This window comes from Pseudophryne corroboree, chromosome 4 (assembly GCF_028390025.1).
Source record: "Pseudophryne corroboree isolate aPseCor3 chromosome 4, aPseCor3.hap2, whole genome shotgun sequence".
NCBI lineage: Eukaryota > Metazoa > Chordata > Amphibia > Anura > Myobatrachidae > Pseudophryne > Pseudophryne corroboree.
The window spans coordinates 642,810,638-642,823,897 of record NC_086447.1 but is presented as its reverse complement, the minus strand read 5'-3'; the positions used below and the strand labels follow the sequence as shown (position 1 = coordinate 642,823,897).

The window sequence follows — 13,260 nt, the reverse complement described above, 5'->3', positions numbered from 1 at the left end:
GGTATGGTGATTTATAACAGATTGTAGTGGTTTTATATAGTGCATCTTACTGAAATATAGAAGTCAACACATACTTCCTTTTGTTACTGTAGTCATGTGCTTGTAGCAATGGCATGCTGATACTTGTGGTTACCTGGTGATCTGGTCTTGTGATGGTTCATATAGCATAGCCAGCATACAATATGCTCTGGTTATTGAGATACTGTGTTGGCTTGGAATTGTGAAAGGTGATTAGATGGCTTGGAATTGTAAAATTGGCACATATGCATTATGTTGAAGCTTATACATTTTGGAATATAGTGGAGTCTTATGGCTTCTGCTATGTGACTATGGCATTGCAAAGAATGCCATGTGTTTGAACTTGCAAACTTAAAATGGCTGCTTGCATTCCCTTTTGAACCATATGTTACAGACTTTGGAATCATGGGAGTTTTCCTAAAATGGAGTCTAGCTTCTGTCCCATGCGGTTTGTGGACCATGCAGCCACATGCTGCCCTCCCCCCCCCACACACACACACACACATACATAAACCGAAACCAATCCCCTAAGGCAGGGGTGTCAAACTCGCGGCCCTCCAGCTGTTGTGAAACTACACATCCCAGCATGCCTTGCCATCTATTTTGTATTAGGGACGGCTGCAACTGTGGCAGGGCATGCTGGAATGTGTAGTTCCAAAACAGCTGGAGGGCCACGAGTTTGACACCCCTGCCCTAAGGTATTTCTTTAAGATATGTATCTTTCCAATATATATCAATAAATCTAGGATTTAGCCGAGTGCTTTGAGTGATATCTCCCCAGTAATGAATACATATATACACACATAATCACACTTATTTCATCCTGTTTCTTATATAGTTTGAACCTGTAAAACTATTATATGGTGACTTGCATTGTATTTGACCAATACTGTTTAATGATAAAAGTGAATTCTATGAGTAGCAATTGTTTGTTGAAATACATCCTTATGATTTACATTCTATATGACTGGCGTGCATTCTTCTATGAACAGAATATTCCTAATGATTTAAAGATATATATATGTCTAGATGCAACCTCTGCGGGTTTGTTATTAAAAGGTACACAATTAGTGATTAATGATTATTATAATTCACTAAAAGGTTAAAATTATACATTTGCTTCAAAGATATGAAATATAGTAATATAATACAAGCAATAGAATCAGACAGAGAAAAGGAGGGGAATAGAGAAGGAAAATGTATACCCCTTAGCATTACCCCTTATCAACTGCTAATAAATAAATATAAAAGACTTTAGTTTAATCCTACTGCTAACTTCCTTAAGTCTTATGAGAATCTTATCAAGGGAGCCCTAAAAGATGAAATTGTAACCAAAATGGACTATGACTTTCTTAAAGTGATTAAAATTTCTATGCTTTATCTAGTACCTAAGGTGCATAAGAACTGTAAATGCCCACTTGGGAGACCTATTGTCTCAGGTATTGAAAGTATTACTGAAAAAAGCCAGCATTTTTGTGGATAAAAATCTACAAAAATTTGTATTAGAACTTCCATCATATGTACGTGACACCATGGATATTTTGAACAAATTGGATGGCATCACTCTTTCTTCTAACACTTGGCTCTGTACATGTGATGTGGAGGCCTTGTACACTAGCATCGGCCGTAGCAATGGATTGAAGGCTGTGCATTACGTTCTAAATATGAGTGCATATCAGGATTTCAATTTCTTCTTTATGCAACTTCTGGAATTTGTATTAACCAAAAACTTTTTCACCTTTGATGACAAATATTTCCTCCAAGTACAGGGTACTGCCATGGGCAGTACCTGTGCAACCACGTATGCTAACCTGTACTTGAGATGGTGGGAGAGGGAGGTTGTTTTCAACGCCTGTAGTGAAAAATACACGTAACATGTTATAGGTTGGCACAGGTATGTTTATGATATCCTGATCCTATGAGAAGGTGAACGTGAGCTGCTAGAGGATTTCATCCAATGTCTCAACAATAATACCTTAGGCCTAAAACTTACATCAGATATAAGCCGCAATTATGTCAACTTTTTGGACTTGAAGATCTCCAAAACAATTGATGGCAAAATTAACACAGATGTCTTTCGTAAGATTACGGCCCCCAGCAGTATTTTACACCATAGCAGCTCCCACAATCCAGCTACTTTAAGAGCTATTCCAAAAGGAGAATATATTTGCCCAAGAAGGAATTGTTCTGAGAATGAAACCTATAGGAAGAGAGCTAAGGAAGTTAAAGAGAGACTCAAAAAGAGGGGTTATAAAAAACAAACCCTACAAAAAGCCTATAACGCTACTAATCAAATATCCAGGAGCTCCTTATTAATCCCCAAGACAAAAAAAATCTTATACAGTCCAGATAAGATTTGTTGGCACCTACTGCAAAGAGTGGAGACAAATTAATGCGGCACTGCAAAAATACCAGTACATACTGAACACAGATGAAGATCTGAAAAAAGAATTTGATAATATCAAAATTAGCTGGAGAAAATCACCGAATCTACGGGACAAGTTAGTCAAGAGTCATTTCACCAAATACCATAAGAAAAACTCATCGATCAAGGCTCATCAAGGCTGTTATCCTTGTGGAAAATGTCTAGCATGCCAACATATTGACATCACTCAGGAGTTTTGTGACAGTTATCACAATAAGATGAAAATAAAAAGTTTTATTAATTGCTCCACACAAGGAGTAATTTAATGTCTCACATGCCCATGTGGGTATACACTGATACACAATATTTTTCTAATTATCGTTTTCTTTAACATATATGTATTAATACTAGTAAATTATCAACTTTAATCTTTATCATTTAATATATGGGTATGGGTCATTAGGTCGACCACACTTAAGTCGATGGTTAATATTAATACTAGGTGTATTTTATATTTCTCTAACGTCCTAGTGGATGCTGGGGACTCCGTAAGGACCATGGGGATTAGCGGCTCCGCAGGAGACTGGGCACAACTATAAAGAAAGCTTTAGACTACTGGTGTGCACTGGCTCCTCCCACTAAGACCCTCCTCCAGACTTCAGTTAGATTCTTGTGCCCGGCTGAGCTGGATGCACACTAGGGGCTCTCCTGAGCTCCTAGAAAGAAAGTATATTTAGGTTTTTTATTTTACAGTGAGATCTGCTGGCAACAGACTCACTGCAGCGAGGGACTAAGGGGAGAAGAAGCAAACCTACCTAACATGTGGTAGTTTGGGCTTCTTAGGCTACTGGACACCATTAGCTCCAGAGGGATCGACCGCAGGACCCGACCTTGGTGTTCGTTCCCGGAGCCGCGCCGCCGCCCCCCTTACAGAGCCAGAAGCGACGAAGAGGTCCGGAAAATCGGCGGCAGAAGACTTCGGTCTTCACCAAGGTAGCGCACAGCACTGCAGCTGTGCGCCTTTGCTCCTCATGTACACCTCACACTCCGGTCACTGATGGGTGCAGGGCGCTGGGGGGGGCGCCCTGAGGGCAATATATGACACCTTGGCTGGCAAATCTACATCATATATAGTCCTAGAGGCTATATAGATGTAAAATTACCCCTGCCAGTATTCCAGAAAAAGCGGGAGAAAGTCCGCCGAAAAAGGGGCGGGGCCATCTCCCTCAGCACACTGGCGCCATTTTTCCCTCACAGCTCCGCTGGAAGGAAGCTCCTTTGCTCTCCCCTGCAGTCTGAACACTACAGAAGGGTAAAAAAGAGAGGGGGGGCACTAATTTTAGGCGCAGTATAGATATATATATATATATATGATATATAAAAAAGCAGCTATAAGGGAAAACACTCATTTATAGTGGGATCCCTGTGTTATATAGCGCTCTGGTGTGTGCTGGCATACTCTCTCTCTGTCTCCCCAAAGGGCTTTGTGGGGTCCTGTCCTCTGTCAGAGCATTCCCTGTGTGTTTGCGGTGTGTCGGTACGGCTGTGTCGACATGTTTGATGAGGAGGCTTATGTGGAGGCGGTGCAAATGCCTGTAAACGTGATGTCACCCCCTGCGGGGTCGACACCTGAGTAGATGGTGCTGTGGAAGGAATTACGCAGCAGTGTCGACTCCTTGCATAAAAGGTTTGACGACATACCTAATGTGGGACAGCCGGCTTCTCAGCCTGTGCCTGCCCAGGCGTCTCAAAAGTCATCAGGGGCTCTAAAACGCCCGCTACCTCAGATGACAGACACAGATGTCGACACGGATACTGACTCCAGTGTCGACGACGATGAGACTAATGTAACTTCCAGTAGGGCCACACGTTACATGATTGAGGCAATGAAAAATGTGTTGCACATTTCTGATGTTACCCCCGGTACCACAAAAAAGGGTATTATGTTTGGAGAGAAAAAACTACCAGTAGCTTTTCCTCCATCTGAAGAGTTAAATGAAGTGTGTGAAGAAGCGTGGGCTTCCCCTGATAAAAAGCTGGTAATTTCTAAGGTTACTAATGGCGTACCCTTTCCCGCCAGAGGATAGGTCACGCTGGGAAACATCCCCTAGGGTGGATAAAGCGCTCACACGCTTGTCAAAGAAGGTGGCACTACCGTCTCCGGATACGGCCGCCCTGAAGGAATCTGCTGATAGAAAGCAGGAGGTTATCCTGAAATCTATATACACACACACAGGTGTTATACTGAGACCGGCTATTGCTTCAGCCTGGATGTACAGTGCTGCTGCTGCGTGGTCAGATTCCCTGTCAGAAAATATAGATACCCTAGACAGGGACACTATATTGCTAAACGTAGAGCATATAAAAGACGCACTTTTATACATGAGGGATGCACAGAGGGATATTTGCCGGCTGGCATCCAAAATTAGTGCAATGTCCATTTCTGCCAAGAGAGGGTTATGGACTCGGCAGTGGACAGGAGATGCAGATTCCAAACGACACATGGAAGTTCTGCCTTATAAGGGTGAGGAGTTGTTCGGGGATGGTCTCTCGGACCTCGTTTCCACAGCAACAGCTGGGAAGTCTACATTTTTACCCCATGTTCCCTCACAACCAAAGAAAGCACCGTATTATCAGGTACAGTCCTTTCGGCCCAATAGGGGCAAGCGGGTTAAAGGCGCATCCTTTCTGCCCAGAGGCAGAGGTAGGGGAAAGAAGCTGCAGCATACAGCCAGTTCCCAGGAGCAAAAGTCCTCCCCCGCTTCCTCTAAGTCCACAGCATGACGCTGGGGCTCCACAGGCGGAGCCAGGTGCGGTGGGGGCCCGTCTCAAATTTTTCAGCAATCAGTGGGCTCGCTCACGGGTGGATCCCTGGATCCTTCAAGTAGTATCTCAGGGGTACAAGCTGGAATTCGGGACGTCTCCCCCCCGCCGTTTCCTCAAATCTGCCTTGCCAACCACTCCCTCAGGCAGGGAGGCAGTGTTACAGGCAATTCACAAGCTGTATTCACAACAAGTGATAGTAAAGGTGCCCCTACTTCAACAAGGAAGGGGTTACTATTCCACAATGTTTGTGGTACCGAAACCGGACGGTTCGGTGAGACCCATTTTAAATTTGAAATCCTTGAACACATATATAAAAAAATTCAAGTTCAAGATGGAATCGCTCAGGGCGGTTATTGCAAGCCTGGACGAGGGAGATTACATGGTATCACTGGACATCAAGGATGCTTACCTGCATGTCCCCATTTACCATCCTCACCAGGAGTACCTCAGATTTGTGGTACAGGATTGTCATTACCAATTCCAGACGTTGCCGTTCGGTCTATCCACGGCTCCGAGGGTCTTTACCAAGGTAATGGCCGAAATGATGATACTCCTTCGAAAGAAGGGGGTTTTAATTATCCCGTACTTGGACGATCTCCTGATAAAGGCGAGGTCCAAAGAGCAGTTGTTGGTCGGGGTAGCACTATCTCGGGAAGTGCTACACCAGCACGGCTGGATTCTAAACATTCCAAAGTCACAGCTGGTCCCTACGACACGTCTACTGTTCCTGGGGATGGTTCTGGACACAGAACAGAGAAAAGTGTTTCTCCCGGAGGAGAAGGCCAAGGAGCTGTCATCTCTAGTCAGAGGCCTCCTAAAACCAAAACCGGTGTCGGTGCATTACTGCACGCGGATCCTGGGAAAAATGGTAGCTTCCTACACGCGGATCCTGGGAAAAATGGTAGCTTCCTACGAAGCGATTCCATTCGGCAGGTTTCATGCAAGAACCTTTCAGTGGGACCTGTTGGACAAGTGGTCCGGATCGCATCTTCAGATGCATCGTCTGATATCCCTGTCTCCAAGGACAAGGGTGTCTCTGCTGTGGTGGCTGCAGAGTTCTCATCTTCAAGAGGGCCGCAGATTCGGCATACAGGACTGGGTCCTGGTGACCACGGATGCCAGCCTTCGAGGCTGGGGGGCAGTCACACAGGGAAGAAACTTCCAAGGACTATGGTCAAGTCAGGAGACTTCCCTGCACATAAATATTCTGGAACTGAGGGCCATTTACAATGCCCTAAGTCAGGCAAAACCCCTGCTTCAAAACCAGCCGGTACTGATCCAGTCAGACAACATCACGGCGGTCGCCCATGTAAATCAACAGGGCGGCACGAGAAGCAGGACGGCAATGGCAGAAGCCACAAGGATTCTCCGATGGGCGGAAAATCACGTGTTAGCACTGTCAGCAGTGTTCATTCCGGGAGTGGACAACTGGGAAGCAGACTTCCTCAGCAGGCACGACCTCCACCCGGGAGAGTGGGGACTTCATCCAGAAGTCTTTCAAATGATTGTAAACCGTTGGAAAAGGCCACAGGTAGCATGATGGCGTCCCGCCTAAACAAAAAGCTAGAAAAATATTGCGCCAGGTCGAGAGACCCGCAGGCGATGGCTGTGGACGCTCTAGTGACACCGTGGGTGTACCGGTCGGTTTATGTGTTCCCTCCTCTTCCTCTCATACCAAAGGTACTGAGGATAATAAGGAGAAGAGGAGTAAGAACTATACGCATTGTTCTGGATTGGCCTAGAAGAGCTTGGTACCCGGAACTTCAAGAAATGATGTCAGAGGACCCATGGCCTCTACCGCTCAGACAAGACCTGCTGCAGCAGGGACCCTGTCTGTTCTAAGACTTACCGCGGCTGCGTTTGACGGCATGGCGGTTGAACACCGGATCCTGAAGGAAAAGGGCATTCCGGAGGAAGTCATTCCTACGCTGATTAAAGCTAGGAAAGAAGTAACCGCAAACCATTATCACCGCATATGGCGAAAATATGTTGCGTGGTGTGAGGCCAGGAAGGCCCCAACGGAGGAATTTCAGCTGGGCCGTTTCCTGCACTTCCTACAGTCAGGGGTGACTATGGGCCTAAAATTGGGTTCCATTAAGGTCCAGATTTCGGCTCTATCGATTTTCTTCCAGAGAGAACTGGCTTCACTACCTGAAGTTCAGACTTTTGTTAAGGGAGTGCTGCATATTCAGCCCCCTTTTGTGCCTCCAGTGGCACCTTGGGATCTCAACGTGGTGTTGGATTTCCTAAAGTCACATTGGTTTGAGCCACTGAAAACCGTGGATTTGAAATATCTCACGTGGAAAGTGGTCATGTTGTTGGCCTTGGCTTCGGCCAGGCGTGTATCAGAATTGGCGGCTTTGTCATGTAAAAGCCCTTATCTGATTTTCCATATGGATAGGGCAGAATTGAGGACTCGTCCCCAGTTTCTCCCCAAAGTGGTATCAGCTTTTCATCTGAACCAACCTATCGTGGTGCCTGCGGCTACAAATGACTTGGAGGCTTCCAAGTTTTTGGACGTAGTCAGGGCCCTGAAAATCTATGTTTCCAGGACAGCTGGAGTCAGAAAGACTGACTCGCTCTTTATTCTGTATGCGCCCAACAAGTTGGGTGCACCTGCTTCAAAGCAGACTATTGCTCGCTGGATCTGTAGTACGATTCAGCTTGCACATTCTGCGGCTGGCCTGCCGCATCCTAAATCAGTGAAAGCCCATTCCACGAGGAAGGTGGGCTCTTCTTGGGCGGCTGCCCGAGGGGTCTCGGCTCTTCAACTTTGCAGAGCAGCTACTTGGTCGGGGTCAAACACGTTTGCTAAATTCTACAAGTTTGACACCCTGGCTGAGGAGGACCTAGAGTTTGCCCATTCGGTGCTGCAGAGTCATCTGCACTCTCCCGCCCGTTTGGGAGCTTTGGTATAATCCCGATGGTCCTTACGGAGTCCCCAGCATCCACTAGGACGTTAGAGAAAATAAGAATTTACTCACCGGTAATTCTATTTCTCGTAGTCCGTAGTGGATGCTGGGCGCCCATCCCAAGTGCGGATTGTCTGCAATACTTGTATATAGTTATTGCTTAACTAAAGGGTTATTGTTGAGCCATCTGTTGAGAGGCTCAGTTGTTATTATACTGTTAACTGGGTATTGTATCACGAGTTATACGGTGTGATTGGTGTGGCTGGTATGAGTCTTACCCGGGATTCAAAATCCTTCCTTATTGTGTCAGCTCTTCCGGGCACAGTATCCTAACTGAAGTCTGGAGGAGGGTCTTAGTGGGAGGAGCCAGTGCACACCAGTAGTCTAAAGCTTTCTTTATAGTTGTTCCCAGTCTCCTGCGGAGCCGCTAATCCCCATGGTCCTTACGGAGTCCCCAGCATCCACTACGGACTACGAGAAATAGAATTACCGGTGAGTAAATTCTTATTTATACACAGTTATGCACGTTTAATTGTATCTATTACTTATACATCATTGTAGGCATTTTAATTTTTTTTTATTATTATTCATACACTTTATATATTAATTAGGCACACTAAAATGGTTATTTTATGACGTTTATTTAACATATCACATTTTATATCACATCTCATGGACCACTATAGGGTGGACATGTGCAGTTTTCTTATATTGGTTACATGGTGGGGATTACACATACAAGTATACTCATTTATACATATGCATTGGTAGTATAGGGATTGCCCAAGTCTGACATGATCCAAGGGTAATTTGAAACAGCTGACGGGACATGTTAGAGTATTGAACAGCGGTATGGGGGTTGTAATTAGAAGTAATGGCCCCAGGTTTCAAATGAACCTTACTCTGTAGGTATTGGCTACATAACTTTCACACATCACGCCACTGGTCTCCATTTCCTATATACACGAACTGTCATATCTGGCGGGTGCCATTTACTATAGTGCCTGAGGAAGCCTATATGAGCGAAATGCGCATTGGCTTCATAGCAAATGTGTTTCCTGTCTAATATGAATCTATACACCTAAATTTCTTAATTATGAACCTATGACCTATGAATGCATGTATATAGGAGTTTCATTTACACATATTGTATGAGGACAGCTGATACGTTTATTGAACTATACTAGCGTTTATGCTGCTCTTGCCGTTATTTCACATACTGTGATACTGGGAACTATGTATCTGCTGCAGCACATCATAGGATATTATGTGCAGCAATACCTAGTATTACTATTACTACACACACAGTGATGTACAGTATATGCACAGGTGGTTTTACACTTAAAACAGTGAACACAGTATACGTGATCACCCGATATTCATTGTTTTGCATTACTCTATACATAGAGCGGCACGCTAGAAGATATCTTTAGTATTGACGATATACAATAATTGTATGAGTATTAAATAACTGACATCTTCTATAGCATCAGCCCTCTAAATAATTAATAAATATATATATATATATATATATGCAAAAAGTGTCCCTGGCACTCCGGACTTACGTTTAGGTTGCTCCGGTGCCCTCCTCTCAGATTTGCATCCGTGTATATCGTCCTTGTATGGGCGGCACTGAGAGACTTTAAAGGCAATTGCTTTGGTGAACAAAAAGCCCCGCAGGGCAAATTTATTTGTGACGTTTTGGGGTATTTATCCCCTTCCTCAGACAACTCAATACAGTGAAAAGCGTGCAATATATAGACAAAACCCAATCTTACCCTCCATCTGTCACTTCAGTGTGTCCCCAGGCACTCCCGGCCGCCCCCCCGTAGTGGCGCTTCCGGCCGCGGGTCTCCCGTCGCGGCGGAAGTGACGTCACACGTCCGGTCCCGGTTGCCTTGGTAACACACTGTGGGCAACAACAAAGTGTGATAAGCAGCGTTCATAGCCGCATATACAAATATCATAACCATTTAAGATTATATCATATCATTGTGGGACAAAGTGCAAAGTACAATACATATATAAATATAAAAGTGACAATAAAACATCAAACAGTTCATGTGCAATCTGACTTGATAATATCAAGACATAATACATATACCAAAGTGAATCAATGCAGCTAAATTCTATAATATAAGTAGTGTAAAAATACAGTTAAAAACACCTCCTGAGCCTGGAGGGGTCAAATAGTAAAAGAATATATTTTTCTTGGTCTGTTTATTAAGAAAAAAGCTGAGTTCCTGCAGGAGGCTGCTGCCATCTAGTGGCTGAAAAACATTTACTCGAATACTAGAAAATATTGATGAAAATAATGAAATTAAAGAGGAGGTATGGTAATTAATCTTATCCCATTTACATTAAAAGGTGGAATCTGCACTGTCTATAAGAAATGAGATAAACCTAATGTTTCGTTGAGACCTTTCGGGGCTACACAATCCAATCGGAAAATCCAATGGGATTCCAATTGTAACAGCTTTTTCCCTCGGTCACTTCCCCGGCGTGCTGGTGGCACATGGTCGATTGCCTTATATTTTAAACTAGATAGGCTGTGTCTTGCTTGTACAAAATGCCGGCCCACCGGCTGTTCACTGGTGCCTGATGTCAATGCCCATGGATGGCTGATCTGTGCCGGGTAAGTCTGACCTTAAGTTGACATTCGGTCTTGCCTACATAGTATAAGCCGCAAGGGCATACTATGACATAAATCACGTAGCGGCTCGTGCATGTAAGTGGCCATTTAATATTAAACCGCTTCCCTGTATGTGGATGTGGGATAGAGTCCCCAGTGAGCATATACGAACAAGTCGTACACCCCAGACATTTATAACAACCGTCTTTACGGCTGAGAAAGTTTTGGGGTGTAGGGTGATCTAGAAAACCTGTCACGTCAGTTTTCACTAATAGATCTTTTAAGTTCCTTCCCCGTGAGTAACTGGGCATCAACCTGGTTTTATGGAAGAATTTCAGATCCGGATCAGAGCTGACCATTTGCCATAAACTTTTGGCCCTTTGTGATGTCTGTGGACTTTGTGTATTGTATTCGTTCACCCACGGGATGATCTCCAAGCCCACTGTCTTTTCATAGTTTTATTGACCCTCTTCTGTTGAGACACTCTTAGGGCTTTGTCACAGGCTTTTTCCAGTTCCACTAAAGCATACCCTCTTGCCCTGAATTTCTCAATCATGATGTCCAGTTGTTTTATTGTCATGTCCTGATCGCTATTGGTTCTACATACCCGGATGAACTGTGAGTATGGGAGCCCCCGACTGTACTTTTAGGGTGAAAACTGTTAGCGTGTAGGTATTGCGGTCAGTGGGTTTTGTGTACAGTGAGGTATGGATTTGACTGTTTCTAATCTGTATACAGATATCAAAGTTACAAAGAAAAAAGAGAGACTCTGTGTTGGGGCACGCTTGAAAAACTAAAACTTAACTTTTAATTATAGTATGATAAAATTATGGTACACAATTGAACACACATATAATATATAGTATTTAGGGAGAAAAAATAATGATTCTCACTTGCAAATTAATAATTTAGGAGTAGCAGTTCTCCAAGTAATATTGCCATTTAAGGTGACAGTGACACCTAAGATGAAAATATTGAGAATTTAATTTCAGCATACCAGACAATTCTTCCAATGCCTATTTATAATGGTATGTCCTGGTAATGATTAATCTGCTATTTCAAAAAAAAAAAAAATTTATTCAATAATTGCAATATGCGAAAGGGCTCTAGACGAGTATATGATCAAGAAGAGAATTTCATGAGAAGAAGGAAAATTAGATATGAAAAAGGTAATGGTCAAAGGTTGCTCCAATACTTCTGCTTTTCACATGAATACAGAGGTGTTTGTTACTGCACCTAATATTCCCTGGAAGTCTCCTATCCAGGTACTAATCAGGCTATTCACTGCTTAGCTTCCAAGATCAGGCGAGATTGGGCGTAGCCAGTGAGATGTGGCAGTAATATCCCATAGATTGTGAATGAGAGAGTGTATGTTTATTGGCATATACCAGATAGAGTACTTCTGCTGTCCATTATTGCGCACAGTTTCTCTGTTACTTTTAGCATTGCAGGGGAGTTATATAACTGGCGTCAGGATGAGAGAGTACTGAAAAAGTAAGATATAGGAAAATTATAGGTTCAGAGCCCGTCTTCTGCTGTCCACTGTCATATAATTTAATATAGCGGACAGTGGATGAGAGAGGCGGGTTATCTGAGCCTATTGAATAATGGTGTGAAATTACACAGATATCTTAAGGTTTCTTATGATAGTGCATGATCCAATTACATATTCTTAATCCTAATAGTAGTGGGCATCTTTTGATCCTCTGGAGAGAGGATACAGCAATATTGTTTTCCATCATTGAAACCCAAAATGCCTCAAACAGTCCCATCAAATTTACTATGACAAGCAGTACAGAGGAAATTTGTTTCTTGGATATCTGTATACAGATTAGAAACAGTCAAATCCATACCTAACTGTACACAAAACCCACTGACCACAATACCATCCTACACGCTAACAGTTTTCACCCTAAAAGTACAGTTCGGGGGCTCCCCTACTCACAGTTCATCTGGGTATGTAGAACCAATAGCGATCAGGACATGACAATAAAACAACTGGACATCATGATTGAGAAATTCAGGGCAAGAGGGTATGCTTTAGTGGAACTGGAAAAAGCCTGTGACAAAGCCCTAAGAGTGTCTCAACAGAAGAGGGTCAATAAAACTATGAAAAGACAGTGGGCTTGGAGATCATCCCGTGGGTGAACGAATACAATACACAAAGTCCACAGACATCACAAAGGGCCAAAAGTTTATGGCAAATGGTCAGCTAATCCGGATCTGAAATTCTTCCATAAAACCAGGTTGATGCCCAGTTACTCACGGGGAAGGAACTTAAAAGATCTATTAGTGAAAACTGACGTGACAGGTTTTCTAGATCACCCTACACCCCAAAACTTTCTCAGCCATAAAGACGGTTGTTATAAATGTCTGGGGTGTACGACTTGTTCGTATATGCTCACTGGGGACTCTATCCCACATCCCAATACAGGGAAGCGGTTTAATATTAAATGGCCACTTACATGCACGAGCCGCTACGTGATTTATGTCATAGTATGCCCTTG

The 13,260-nt window shown here is 43.6% G+C and overlaps 1 long non-coding RNA gene and 1 pseudogene across 1 annotated transcript in view; both read right to left on the bottom strand.

Moving 5' to 3' along the window:
• Window positions 1–9,999, bottom strand: part of LOC134910090 (uncharacterized) — a 35,487-nt gene extending 25,488 nt beyond the window's left edge. The window contains exons 1-2 of the long non-coding RNA XR_010176113.1: window positions 9,900–9,999; window positions 8,400–8,592 (exon numbers count right to left, since the gene is read on the bottom strand). This is a non-coding gene — a long non-coding RNA (uncharacterized LOC134910090). The remainder of the gene's footprint in view (window positions 1–8,399; window positions 8,593–9,899) is intronic.
• A 1,978-nt stretch (window positions 10,000–11,977) lies between these two features.
• Window positions 11,978–12,096, bottom strand: LOC134911998 (5S ribosomal RNA; annotated as a pseudogene).
• Window positions 12,097–13,260: the final 1,164 nt, after the last annotated feature.